Below are 14544 nucleotides of genomic sequence, written 5' to 3'. Positions count from 1 at the left end.
CCTCTCCTCTCCTCTCCTCTCCTCTCCTTCTTTTCTCTCTCTCTCTCTTTTTTTTTTTGCCTCCAGGATTATTTCTGGGGCTCGGTGCCTGCACTACGAACCCACTGCTCCTGGAGGCTATTTTTCCCCCTTTTGTTGCCTTTGTTATTTTATCATTGTTGTGGTTATCATTATTGTTGTCATTGATGTTGTTGTTGTTGGATAGGACAGAGAGAAATGGAGAGAGGTGGGGTAGACTGAGGGGGAGAGAAAGATAGATGCCTGCAGACTGGCTTCACCGCTTGTGAAGCAACCCTCCTGCAGGTGGGGAGTTGGGGGCTCGAACTAGGATCCTTATGCCAGTCCTTGTGCTTTGTGCCATGCACTTAACCTGTTGCGCTACTGCCCGACCCCCTAGGTGCAGTCTTTGTCTTACTGCTTCTAATAACTTCAGATGTTATTCCTGGCACTTAGTCCAGAGCTACTAGATTAATATTGCAAGTAAATCTTTCTGATTATTTTTATGCACATATAATTTCAGAAACCACTGAGTTAATGAAGAGAATGAAATAAGTTAATAATATATATATTTCTGTCCCTAGGATACTGATGTTTTTCAGTAACTTTTTTGCCATGTCACCTCCTTAGAAGTAAAATCAGCTGCCATTCATTGAGTTGTCTGACATAGCCAGATATTTTACAAATGTTGTTGAATCATTTGCTTAGTTCAATGGATGCATTTATTCGATGTAGTTGAATTTCACTCAATCAAGTACTCAAATGTTTTCTGAAGAGCCACTCAACTAAGGATCTTCAGAGAATATCCAAGTGTATCAAAGAACCAAGTTTCCAGAGCACATTGTTAATATTTAACCTGTATAGCTGTTCATTGTACATACTTACTATGTTGTTCTGTGTCCAACTCTCTAACTGGATTCCAAATTTCATGGTGGTTAGGCACCAAATATCACTTATTTTTGTAGTCTCTAGCTACCAGAACCATGCATGATATGTAGTAACTGCCTGTAACTGCCTGTCATATGTCTGTATTTGAAGTGGTAGATGAATGCATAGGCTACTATTTGGGATATATTTCTAATTTTTAAAATTGTTATTTATTGTATAGAAATAGCCAACAATTCAGAGGGTACGAGGAGGTAAAGAGGGAGAGAGACACCTACAGCACTGCTTCATCATGTTCAAAGCCCTCAGGTGGGGACTGAGGGCTTGAACTTGGGTCCTTGCACATTGTGACATGTGTCCTCAACCAGGTGTGCTACCACCCAGTCCCTGGGATATTACCCTCCCTTTAAATTAATGATTTAATACTGATTTAAAAAATTGTAAGATAACAGGGTATAATTCCACACCTTTCCCACCACCAAGAGTTTTGTGTCCTCATTCTCTATTGGAAACTGTAGTAGTTCTTATTTGGGATATTTTATGAAATAGGATAGAATGATCTAGGTTTTGAGAGCAATGATATGTTCAGAGACCTGAGGCAACTCTGGAGCAAGGAAGTATAAGTGGATTTCAATTTATGTTTATTTTAAGTAGATCTAGTAAAAAAATGTATTTGAGGGCTGTGTAGTGACACACCTGATTGAGTGTATGTTACCATACTCAAGGACATAGGTTCAAGCCCCCAGTCCCCACGTGCAGGGGGGAAGCCTCATGACTAAGCAGTGAAGCAGTGCTACAGGTGTCGGTCTTTCTCCCTTCCACCCCTTTCAATTTCTGTCTTATCAAAATAAAGAAAAAATATGCTTTTAAATTCTACTGAACATATTTATTATTGTATAAACATTGTATATGTTATTGTATGAACATTTACCAATGGTATTAAAATTCTGTAAGTAGCAGTGATGATTGTATAATACTTAATCAAATGAATGTACATAGTCCCTTTAGGATTTTTGTAAAGTTTTCCCTCCCCCTCCCCCTGTTCTTCTTTATAAAGCATGAACAAAATTTTACACAAAGTTCTTTTCTGTGTAAGAGAAACTTATGTAAGAAATCATATCCAGATATTTAGGTGATCTAAATATGAGATCAAATTACTTTTAAAATCACATATATAACTTCAAGTATAAATGTATAATTATGATATTTTCCCCCAAATCCCCTTGTTGGGAGATTAATGGGTTACAGTAAAGTTGTTGACACATGGATGCAATTTTTCATCTTCCTATGACATGTGCCTGCAAAATACTCACTCTCAACTTAGGTTGTTATTGTGTTATTTTTTCTATCAAATACCAGGGCCTTTCCATATTTCTTAAATGCACTGCTTGAAACTTAGCAATTTCTTTAATATTTTAATTAATGTGATATTGTATTATAATAACATACAAGCTTCAGGTGTGCATCATTCTCAACCACAATTTCTTTTATTTCTACACATCACTGATTTTATTATTTTTAATTGATTTAATAATGATCAACAAGATTGTAGGATGAGAGGAGCCCAATTTCACACTATTTCCACCACCAGAGTTCCATATCCTATCTCCTCCATTGGAAGCTTTCCTATTCTTTATCCCTCTGGGAGTATGGACCAAAGATCTTTATAGAGTGCAAAAGGTAGAAGGTCTGGCTTCTCTAATTGCTTCTCCACTGAACATAGGTGTTGGCAGGTTGATCTATACTCGCAGCCTATCTCTCCTTCTCTAGTGAGGCAGAGCTCTGGAGAGGTGGGGTTCCAGAACACATTGGTGAGATCATCTGCCCAGTGATATCATGTTGGTGTCATGGTAGCATCTGCAGCTTGGTGACTGAAAAGCATTATAATTAAAAGCATAACAAATTGTTAAATAATCATGAACCCAAAGGCAAGAATATAGCAGATGAGATTTGGGGTCTTTCTCCATTTTGAAAAAAGATAATAAGTCTATTTTAGGTATATTCCAGGGGGTCCATGAATTTACTAATTTCCAAAAGTGTTATTTCTGATCAAAATGGCATTCAGAAATATATTTGGAGTTCTAAACTGCTTTCTGAAAATTTCAACAGTTGCAGTATTATACATCAAATTCTAACTTCCTCAAAGACATTCATATATTGAAACTTGAACTTTATTGCAGAATCTAAATTAAATCCAGAGGTCTTAATCTGTTCATATTTTGGGACTTTAGTATATGTGAATCTTTACTTGCTCAGAGCCCCAATGGAAAAAAAATGAGAGGATGTGGTTGGTGGAATTTTCCAAGACTGGTTAGGTGGTTCTGGTCTCATAGGAACTTAGGAAGAGAGGTTGGTATTGGGGCATATGTAGGAAAGTCTAGGCTGGCAGATGGATTCAATGGTGGTTTTTATTTGACTTTTAAAATTTTAATTATTTTGAACTATCTTCTAAAAATTCATTGACATATCAATGAGAGGGAGAGAAAAAGAGAGAGAGAGAGAGAGGAGAGTCAGAGCAATACTCAGCACATGTGGTACTGGGGATCAAAGTTGGGAACTCATATAAGTGCTTTACCCATTGTACTACTTTCTAGGCCACATTAAAGTGGCAGTTTCTAACCATTTTATTTGATTTCCCAGATCCTTCCCCCATCTTTTTCTGATATCATTATTTTGTTCTGATTATCTTAGAGTTTGTTTTCATTCTGCACAGTTTGGTGTTTTGTTATATGCACCGTGAATAGATTTCTACACTCAAACTAGTTAATATGTACACTGCTTCTACATAGTTAACTAGTGTGTGTGTGTTGTGTGTGTGTGTGTGTGTGCACACATTCACATATGTATAGGTGTGTATCACTGCCCGTACCTTTCACTCTGAAGGAATGTTTTTAGGTTATAGGAAACATGTTACTGTAGACTCAGAGTCTGAAATGCTTTGGAGATTTCCCTCAACTTCACATCTCTCTAAGTAGTTGGTAGTGACTGTCTAGTGCCAGAATATGAAAACTCAGTGCAGTTGATTGGGAAGGTCATGTTGTAAATGCAGCCTACACATTAGAATTCCTGTATAATCAACCTGAAACTTCCCTTTGAAAAATATCTGTGATCTTGGGAGGATTACTGTAGCTTCCAATGGAGGAAATGGGGGTACAGATGACAGATGTGGGTTGACTTATTATTTTTTTTCTTTTCTTTTTTTTTTTTTAATTCTCTTTTATTTATTGGGTAGAGAAGGCCAGAAACTGAGAGGGTAGGAAAAGACATAGAGGGAAAGGGACAGAGAAATACCTGCAACACTGCTTCACTTTGCAAAGCTTTCCTCCTGTAGGTGGGGATTGAGGGCTGAAACCCAGGTCCTTGCACATTGTAGTATATGCAATCAACCAGATGCCGCACCGCCCAGCCCCTTTGACTATTACTTCTATAACTGTATGCATATATTTGTATCTTTTTGCCCATTTTTCCCCTATGATCTTGCCTTCTCTTCTTTTTTATTTATTTATTTTATTTATTTATTCCCTTTTGTTGCCCTTGTTGTTTTATTGTTGTAGTTGTTGTTGGATAGGACAGAGAGAAATGGAGAGAGGAGGGGAAGACAGAGAGGAGGAGAGAAAGATAGACACCTGCAGACCTGCTTCACCGCCTGTGAAGCGACTCCCCTGCAGGTGGGGAGCCGGGGTTCGAACCGGGATCCTTATACTGGTCCTTGTGCTTTGCGCCACCTGCGCTTAACCCGCTGCGCTAGAGCCCGACTCCCGCCTTCTCTTCTTAAGTCTTACCTACACCTATTACTACTTCCAAATGTCCTTCCTTTTTCTTCTTCTCTCTCTGACTTCTGATGGAGTTGGAGTTCAGAACTCTCTGGTCATCTTCCCTTACCATTTCTCCCTCACTGGAAGTATGGATCGCTTTTTTTGGCAGGGGTTGCAGAAGGTGGAGTTCTGGTTTCTGTAATTGATCTTCTGGGGGACATGTGTGTTAGCATCTTTCCATTTGGGGGTAGAGCTCTGGAGAGGTGAGATTCTGAGACACATTGGTGAGGTCATCTGCCCAGAGAATTCTGGATGGAATCATGTTAACATCTGTAGCTTGTTGGCTGAAATGCGGTAAGATATAAAGCAGGTCAAATGTTTAATGTACAGGAACTAAACAGTAGGAATAGAACAGATGAGAACAGGGATCTTAGGGTGGAAAGAAGCAAGGAAATCTATTTTAGGTATGTTTCCAGGGGCTTATGCCTTTCTCAGTTTTTGCTTAGAATCTTAGCTAACCAGACTCCTGTAATGCATATGAGCCCCAGATCAAATCGATGGGGTTTACAATTAACAATATTTATATGTTTTTCCCATATTTGGGAGCTACTCTTTCCCCTGATCCAGCTTTCTAGTCCTTTTTTTTCCAACTCTGACACTATCTCCCCAGACAATACCTTTAGCCCACCTGCTTGTATGCTGTCGGGCTCAGGCAAGAACTGGTAAAGTCATAGGTCCCTTGGAATATACCCAAATATATATATATATATATATATATATATATATATATATATATATATATATATATATATATATTAGCTTTCTCCACAATGGAGACCTCAGATCTCATCTCCTATATTCTTGACTTTGGGCTCCTGATTATTAAAAAATTTGTTCTTTTTATCTTAATGCTTTTTCAGATACCAAATTGTAGATGCTACCATGGTGCCAACCTGACATCCCTGGGCAGACAACCTCACCAGTGTGTTCTGGAGCCCTACCTCTCTAGAGCCCTGCCCCACTAGGGAAAGATAGGGAGTATGGATCAACCTGCCAATGTCCATGTTCAATATAGAAGCAATTACAGTAACCACACCTCCAACCTTCTGCACCCCATAATGATCCTGGGTCCTATTCCCAGAGGTTGAAGAATAGGACAGATTTAAAGGTAGGGGATGGAATATGGAGTTCTGGCAGTGGGAATTTTGTGGAATTGTACCCCTCTCACCCTATGGTCTTGTCAATATTTCCATTTTATAAATAAATTAAATAAAAACTGAATCTTAGCTAACATGGAGGTAGACAAAAATATTGTTTGGGAAGATGGTGTCAGAGTTGAGAACAGGGCTAGAAAGTGGGATTATTAGCCCCCAAAATTCAAGAAAATCTATGAATAAAATTAATTGTTTACCCCATCAACCTGACCTAGGGCCCATATGTATTCATGTTTAGCACAGGAGCCTGTGTCACCTCTCAGTCCCTGTTGGTCCGAATTCACAGTTCATAGTCAATAGCTGGGAACATTCTAGGCTGCATTCATTTCAGGATCACTCTTCCTCAAGTGGCAGGTTACTATTGTTACTTTCTAGGGAGGACAAGTTCTTGGAGTGGACCACAAGAGGGCTTATGATGATGTACCTGATGGAAGTAGCAGTGATAGTGGAAAGAGGGATCTACTAGAGGTCTAGGCCCATCATATCTGTGGGAATCCAAGGATTCCTTAACTACCATAGCTATCTTTGTGCCCTTTAGGGGTATCTACTAATAGTATTGTAGATATTGAAAGGGCCAAATGGTTTTAATCTATCTGGCTTAAGGTTGTAGGTAATGTAGACATTTAAAAAAAACTATATGTACAAATATATTTATAGAGCTCCTTGAATAATTTAAGCCTAGTGTCAGAATTTGATCATCTTACACATCTGAAACATTAAATATTTAGGCTAAAGAAAAAATATATATACTCAGCGCTATGGTTTAGGCTGTTAGAGCTTGAAGTGTTAAATTTACCTCCGTATCTTAAATTGTTAGTGATATATAAGATTATAAATTAATAGGATTTTAACTTTACACCTTTGCCACCACCCAAAGCCTATGCCTTCCTCACTCCCCTAGATAACCAATATAATTTTCCATAGTCTTGGATATGGGTTGACATTTTTATTTGTTTATTTTAATGTTCCTGTGTTCAATTTTCTAAATTCCATATATGAGTGAAACCATCCTGTCTTTTACCTCCTAACTTCACTAAACATAATCTCCAATCCCATTCATTTAATTCCAAAGGACACAATATCATCTTTTTTTAAATTGCTAGTAGTACTTCATTGAGTATATGTCCCATAAATTATTTGTTTAACTTTTATTTTTTATGTTTTATTAGTGAGTTAATATTGATTTACAAGATTTTAAAATGATAAGGTTATACTTCCATATAGTTCCCACCACCAGAGTTCTGTGTTCCATTGTTGGGTAGTTGCCATCTCCCCCTGGCTTCTTCTTATCCATATGCCTATATAGGGATTTACTGATCCAAAGGTTTGGTCTATTTACATAAATCACTTTTACATAAAGCACTCCAGGGCATTGGTGGTTCAGTTATAGGATTCTCGCCTGTTCCGCCCCCTCCTTGTCACACTCTGATTTTCACCAGTCACTTTTCTCTCCACCCTCTCTATATCACATCCTGTTTCCACCCTACTTGGAGAGTATAAAAACAGCTGCTCTTCTGATTAAAGACACTTGGAAATTGCTTTCCGGCTCCGAGAGTTCCAGAGTGTATCTCCTGCGGAAGTTGGTGCAGCACGCGTTCCTGATCCCTCTCCCACACAGCAGCCTAGATCAGCTCCAGTTGAGTTCTCTCCAACCCAGAGAGCACCGGCTCGGGAAGAAGTACCCTCAGGCTATCCCGGCATTCCATCCCTTCCATTGGAAGCTTTACTATTTGTTATCCCTCTGGGAGTATGGACCAAAATTCACCTTCTGCATCCCATAACTTTTTTCTTGAGTCATCTGTTGAAGGGCATTTTGACTGCTTCTATATTTTGGCTATTGTGAATAATGCAGCTATGAACATTCTCTCTATCTATATGAAATAGAAAGAACAAAAAAATTCAATCCAGGACCAATGAAATTGTTTGTACATAAGAACTAGGACTTCAAATAACAATGACAATGACAAAAACTATATTTGTATATTAGTAGCTGAAAACACTATACTTAAAATAATCTACTTTTATCCTATTAAATATTATTTCAAACATGCCACTACTGGCTACATAATCTTCCACTAGTATCTGAGTTTAGTATGTATTTTGTATTTGAATATTTGAATGATCATATATTTATGAGGATACTTTGTTTTAATAAGAAATTTTATAAAGAATAGTTTAACCTTTTTCTTGTTGTGTTATTTTAGGATATATACACAGAATGTGTATGAACATTTTTATATGTCAGAGTCTGCAGAAGTTAGACCAATTTAGGAAAGTATTATCAATAAATGAATGCACTGGTTTTTACAACCATCATGACAGTAATGAATGAACATTTTATGTGCTATGTTAACTTCTTTAATTCAACTTTCTCAAATAGTACATAGTAAATGGTGACAACAGTCACCACCATAACAGTCATTTACTAGGCCCTTACTTTGTGTTAGGTATTTTATTAGGTCCTTTGCCAAGATCACTTACACCTTCAAACAAACATGTGAAGTGGTGTATGATTACATAGTAAAGGAACTAAAATAAAGAGCCCTAAACGCCTGACAAGGACCTTGAGGGTGATATGTTAAGATGTGAGGTAGAATCTGACTGTAAACCTAACCTGTGCTCTCCATTGATTTTTTTTCTATCTGCCTTACTTGATTACTTGATTTTTATTCTATAACACTGACTAGATTAAATGTTTGATTTATTTATTTGAAAATTATACTCCCACTTGTATGAGTTATCTGTGTCTTACTCATTCACCAATTTGCATGTTGTCTTATATGTTTGTGATGAGCATCTACTGTAGATAATATTTGCTCAGGTTGGTGTCTGCTTCATTTTTAGGGTTAAAATGAATTTTAGATAACTGTATTACTGTTACATATATCATTTTTTAAATCAATGTATCAAACATTGTATTCTTTTAAATAAGTAGGCCGTGCTCAGCATGGTATAGCTATAGACTAAGCATCATTCTTCCAAAAAAAAAAAAAACTAACAATTTTTAAAAAATTTCTGTTTAGAGTAAAAAAATGTCTAACTATTTAACCTAAACTGAATATATACTGTATAATATATAGAATCTACTTTAGGAACTTTTTAAATTATTATTTTGGAAGAAAGAAGAGTGTACTGATATAGTAGGGGAGCATTTCAGCAAGAAAATGTGGAAGTTGGATGGGACTATGTGAAGGAAGGAATGAACATATCTGATAGTTCACCTATATGCTTTCCTATTGACCAACTCTTTTTTTAAAAATTGTTATTTATAAAAAGGAAACACTGACAAAAACTATAGGTTAACAGGGATAAAACTCCACACAATTCCCACCACCAGATCTCCGTATCCCATCCCCTACCCTGATAGCTTTCCTATTCTTTATCCCTCTGGCAGTATAGACCCAGGGTCATTGTGGGATGCAGAAGGTGGAAGGTCTGGCTTCTGTAATTGCTTCCCCGCTGAACATGGGCATTGACAGGTTGATCTGTACTGCCAGCCTGCCTCTCTCTTTCCCTAGTGAGGCGGGGTTATGGGGAAGCCGGGCTCCAAGACACATTGGTGGGGTTGTCTGCCCAGGAAGTCTGTTTGGCATCATGGTAACATTTGGAACCTGGTGGCTGAAAAAAGAGTTAACGTATAGAAACAAACAAATTGTTGACTAATCATGAACCTGAAGGCTGGAATAGTGCAGATGAAGACTGGGGGTGGGGGGTGTCTTCATTTTGTAGATAGTAGGCCTATTTTAGTTATATTCCAAAGGGCCTATGACTATATTAGTTTTCTTTCTTCCTTCCTTCCTTTCTTTCTTTCTTTCTTTCTTTCTTTCTTTCTTTCTTTCTTTCTTTCTTTCTTCCTTCCTTCCTTCCTTCCTTCCTTCCTTCCTTCCTTTCTTTCTTTCTTTCTTTCTTTCTTTCTTTCTTTCTTTCTTTCTTTCTTTCTTTCTTTCTTTCTTTCTTCTGCCTGAGCCTGAAATCTGATATGCAGGTGGATCCTAATTTTTGTCTGGGGAGATGATGTCATGGCTGGAAAAAGGACCAGAAAGCTGGATCAGGGAAGAGAGTAGCTCCCAAATATGGGAAAGGTGTATAAATACTGTTGACTGTAAACTCCATAGATTTGATCTGATCTGGGGCCCATATTCAGCTTAAGAGCCTATGCAAGCTCTGTAAATCTGAGCTCACATTCTGTGGACGTGAATAGGGACGGGACCGACTCTTTATGACAAGGATAAAGTAGGAAGAATACAATTGGAGAAAAAAAAAAGAAAGGGGGGGATAGTAAGACAAGTTCAGATAACTTGAGGTTTTTTTTTTTTTTGGAGAGAATAGTGGTTGACAGTCAATAATAAATACAGTTGTTGATATAAGTGTAAAATTTGTTAGTTTTCTGCAAAACACTTTCATTCTTCATTTACCATTATGCACGAGGACCAGTCCAAGTTTTGTGCTCTGTGATTGCCCTTCTGTTCTTATTTCTCAACTTTTTTTAAAATTCAATTTCTGTCTAGAAGTGAGATCACCCCATATTCATCCTTCTCTTTAAGCTCAGATAGCTTTTATTACTTAGTTACTTATTTAATTATCTTTATTTATTGGATAGAGACAGCCAAAAGTTGAGAGGGGAAGGGGTGATAGAAATGGAGAGAGATTGGGGTCAGGTGGTGGTGCACCTGGTTAAGCACACACATTACTGAGTGCAAGGTCCCAGGTTCAAGCCCCTGGTCCCCACTTGCAGGCGGGAAACTTCACAAATGGTGAAGAGCAGGTGTCTCTCTGTCTCTCTTGCTCTCTAGATTTCTGGCTATCTCTATCCAATAAATAAATAAATATAGTAAAAAATTAAAAAAAAAAGAAATGGAGCGAGATACCTGCAACACTGATTCACTACTTGCAGTTTCCCCTCCTGTAGCTGGGGACTGGAGGCTTGATCCCAGATTCTTGCACATTGTAATGTGTGCTTAACCATGTTTGCTACCACCTGGTCCCTCAGATGACTTTTATAGCTCCTTTTTTCTCTTTATGTCACCCATTTAGTATCTAATGCTAAATGCCAGAGCATTTTGAAAACTTCCTAGTAATTTGGGGTTTTACATAGAAAAATCATTTTCTTGTTAAAAAAAGTAGTTACATGAATAATTTAGGTAAAAGCAGCATTTTTCTGGGGGGGCAGTTTTGCATCTTTAGGACTATTTTTAGATGAACAGCTACTAGTTATGAAATTATTGTCTACTGAATCAGTGGGACAATACTAGCTAGCATCTGTCTACTATGAACTGGCATATTTTTATGGATTTAGTACTGTTAGGAAAAGTTATTGTAAATAAAGTATGTGCTTCTACTTTGTAGCTGCTATTTGTAGCTATTTGCTTCTCATTTTCCTAATCTTTTTTTTTAATCTTCTGATTCTTATGACTTATTCCAAATGTGATTTTTACATTGTTGGAAATAGGAAAACAGAGTACAACCCACGACTGACTTCACTTATAACTAGTCAAACTAGCTAACCCACTTACTTTAAAGTTTGGGTGACAGAGTTTTATAATCCTTGAGGAAAATAAGGAAACAGTAAATGTCATTATTGCTAACATTTGAATAGTGCCTTACTGTTTAAAAGCACTTTCACAATATTTTATTGAATTTTAGTAACAAGATAGAATTATTTAACCGTAGAACCTGTCTTCAGTTTCCATGCAGTATACAATACTTAAATCAATAGCAAGAAGACAGCGTTGTTCAGTAAAAACCTCAGAGCCCCACCCTACTAGGGAAAGAGAGAGGCAGACTGGGAGTATGGACCGACCAGTCAACGCCCATGTGCAGCGGGGAAGCAATTACAGAAGCCAGACCTTCCACCTTCTGCAACCCACAACGACCCTGGATCCATACTCCCAGAGAGATAGAGAATGGGAAAGCTATTAGGGGATGGGATGGGATGTGGAGATCGGGTTATGGGAATTGTGCGGAATTGTACCCCTCTTATTCTATGGTTTTGTTAATGTCTCCTTTCTTAAATAAAAAAAAAAACTTTCAGATACAGTGTTTTGTGATTTAAGAGTGGCTCTCCATCTTTGAAAAGGGAAGCACAAACATAAAACCAAAAAGCATATATGAGAAAGAATATTGAGGGGGCCTGAATGTGGTGCACCCAGTAGAGTACACGTTACAGTGAATAAGGACCTGAGATCAAGACCCCCATCACCTGCCTGCTGTGGTGAAGCTTCATGAGTAGTGTAGCTTCTCCCTCTCTAACTTCTCTTCACCTCTCAATTTTTCTCTGTCTCTATCCAATGAATGAATGAATGAATAATAAAACATCAAAAACAAACAAAAAAAAAAAGGAAGAGAAAGAGTGGCCCCAGTGGGGTGGCACAGTGGATAAATCCTTACACTTAGAATCAGGTGGTTTAGAGTTTGATCCCTGGCACCGTGTATAGCAGAGGTATACGAGAATGAAGCTCTGGTTTTCTCTCATGTTAACTGTTTAAATAAATAAATGAAAAATATTTATTTAAAAAAGAAAGAGTAGTGAGAACTGAGTAAGTGAAATTTCTTTACTTCTTCTCTAGTTAGAGGCTACTCTTTGGAATAAACTTCTAGTTTTATATACATACATTGTCCACAGAGCCCATTTTAAAGTTCTCAAGTGCAGTAGGTAGGCTCATATATGAATATAAAGAAGCTCACGGCATAAGGATCCTGGTTCAAGCCCCCCGGCTCCCCACCTGTAGGGGAGTCGCTTCACAGGCGGTGAAGCAGGTCTGCAGGTGTCTATCTTTCTCTCCCCCTCTCTGTCTTCCCCTCCTCTCTCCATTTCTCTCTGTCCTATCCAACAACAACGACATCAGTAATAACAACAATAAAACAACAAGGGCAACAAAAGGGAATAAGTAAAAATAAATATTAAAAAAAAGAAGCTCATTTGTAAATGTTTAAACTGTCTAGGTAGAATCTGAATAATCCAACAATTATGTGCAGAGATTTTTAAAGTAGTGACTCCACTTCTTAAAGTTGGTGATGATGATGGAAGTTAATGTTTACTGATATTTACCATGGATTATGCATCACGCTGACAGATTTACATGAAATATGTCAATTTTTGTAATGATCTGATGAAAATGATTTCTTCTTTCTCGCCCATTTTCAAGCAAGGGCAAATGAAGCACATAGAGGATGAATAACAGCTTCTAAGCTGCTTATTTGTGATTAGATAACAGGTTATTTGATTCCAAAGTTTGCATGTTTATTGATTGGACTGTATTATAAACATAAACATTAGGGACTCAGAATTGCAAAGACAAGAATATGGCTATTTAGCTGTATGTTAAATCCTAGTGAACTGTTCAGTTAAATCTTTACACTGTAGTCACTGGTTATTTGTGTTGGTGGCTTTAAAAATATATTTATTTATTCCCTTTTGTTGCCCTTGTTTTTTTATTGTTGTAGCTACTATTGTTGCTGTTATTGATGTCGTCGTTGCTGGATAGGACAGAGAGAAATGGAAAGAGGAGGGGAAGACAGAGGGGAAGAGAAAGACAGACCCTGCAGACCTGCTTCACCACCTGCCTGTGAAGTGACTCCCCTGCAGGTCGGGAGCCTGGATCCTTATGCCAGTCCTTGCGCTTTGCGCTACCTGCGCTTAACCTGCTGTGCTACCGCCTGACTCTCTGTGTTGGTGGCTTTTATGAAGTTATCTGGAAAACCTCCTGCTTTTCAGACCATTGAGTTAAATTCACTTTTCTTTAAGACTTTTTTTTTAAAATTATTGTTATTATTTTAACGGGAGTACTGCTCAGTCCTGGCTTATGATAATTCAGGGGATTAACATGGGACCTTGTAGCTTCAGGCATGAAAGCTTTTTTGCATAATCTTTAATGCTGTCTCTACAACCCAAGGTCAGTTTTTCTACTGTTCCACTGAGATGGTGTCTTGGTCCCTTCATGAACCTACAATTATGGCCAAAATTGGGAAGAAGGACAAACTTATCAGCAGCAGCAGCCTGCATCTCAGTGTTTGACTTTGTACTGTTGTTTATGCCTGTTTTATAGATAAAGAACTGGAGGATCATAGAGAATGCTTAGTTTTGCTGGAAAATTTGTTTGGACTTGAGTTTTTCATCAACTATAAATGATAGAAAAGATAAAAAAGACTTAAGTTCTCCTTTGGAAAGCTAATATAAAACTCAACAAACTCCAGAACATCCATCTATCTAGAGAACTTCTTTGGGAAGTATAAAGTTTTCAGTAGAACTACTCAGTGTAGTTCTAAAAATGCTAGGTTCTAGTAGAGAAAAGATATTTTTCTGCTAAGAAAATGTTATTTGTTTCTCAGAATATTTACTTTGTTGTTTTTTGTCTTTTCAGAAGATGTGTGTTATGTCAGCATCTAAGAGTACAGATCTGAGTGCTGATCAAGACTCAAGTGAGGCCTGAGAAAACACAGAAGTGAGGTAACAGGTTCCAGGAAACACTATGAAGTCTGTCATGATGTTCTGTGGTATTTCCAGTACTTAGAAAGAGGTGAACCTGAAGTGAATATGAAAAAGGTAAAGTCTCACTTTAAACTAGGAAATAGCTCTGAAAAACAAAATATCTATTTTTGTTTTCAGTGTCATATAAAAATGGTTTCTGCCTTCATTAAAAGATGAAATATTAGTTTGAGTACAGGGCATGCTTTTAATTGGTCTAGCATTGATT

At 37.6% G+C, this 14544-nt stretch overlaps 1 long non-coding RNA gene across 1 annotated transcript in view; it reads left to right on the top strand.

The window, feature by feature from the left end:
- The window catches only part of LOC132540470 (uncharacterized), a 32841-nt gene that overhangs the window by 10071 nt on the left and 8226 nt on the right, over positions 1-14544 (top strand). Inside the window, exon 2 of the long non-coding RNA XR_009551667.1 lies at positions 14212-14297. This is a non-coding gene — a long non-coding RNA (uncharacterized LOC132540470). The remainder of the gene's footprint in view (positions 1-14211; positions 14298-14544) is intronic.

The sequence above is a fragment of the Erinaceus europaeus genome, chromosome 9 (assembly GCF_950295315.1).
Source record: "Erinaceus europaeus chromosome 9, mEriEur2.1, whole genome shotgun sequence".
Taxonomy (NCBI): domain Eukaryota; kingdom Metazoa; phylum Chordata; class Mammalia; order Eulipotyphla; family Erinaceidae; genus Erinaceus; species Erinaceus europaeus.
Note: the sequence above shows the minus strand (reverse complement) of the source record. Positions and strands in the feature narration are given on the sequence as shown.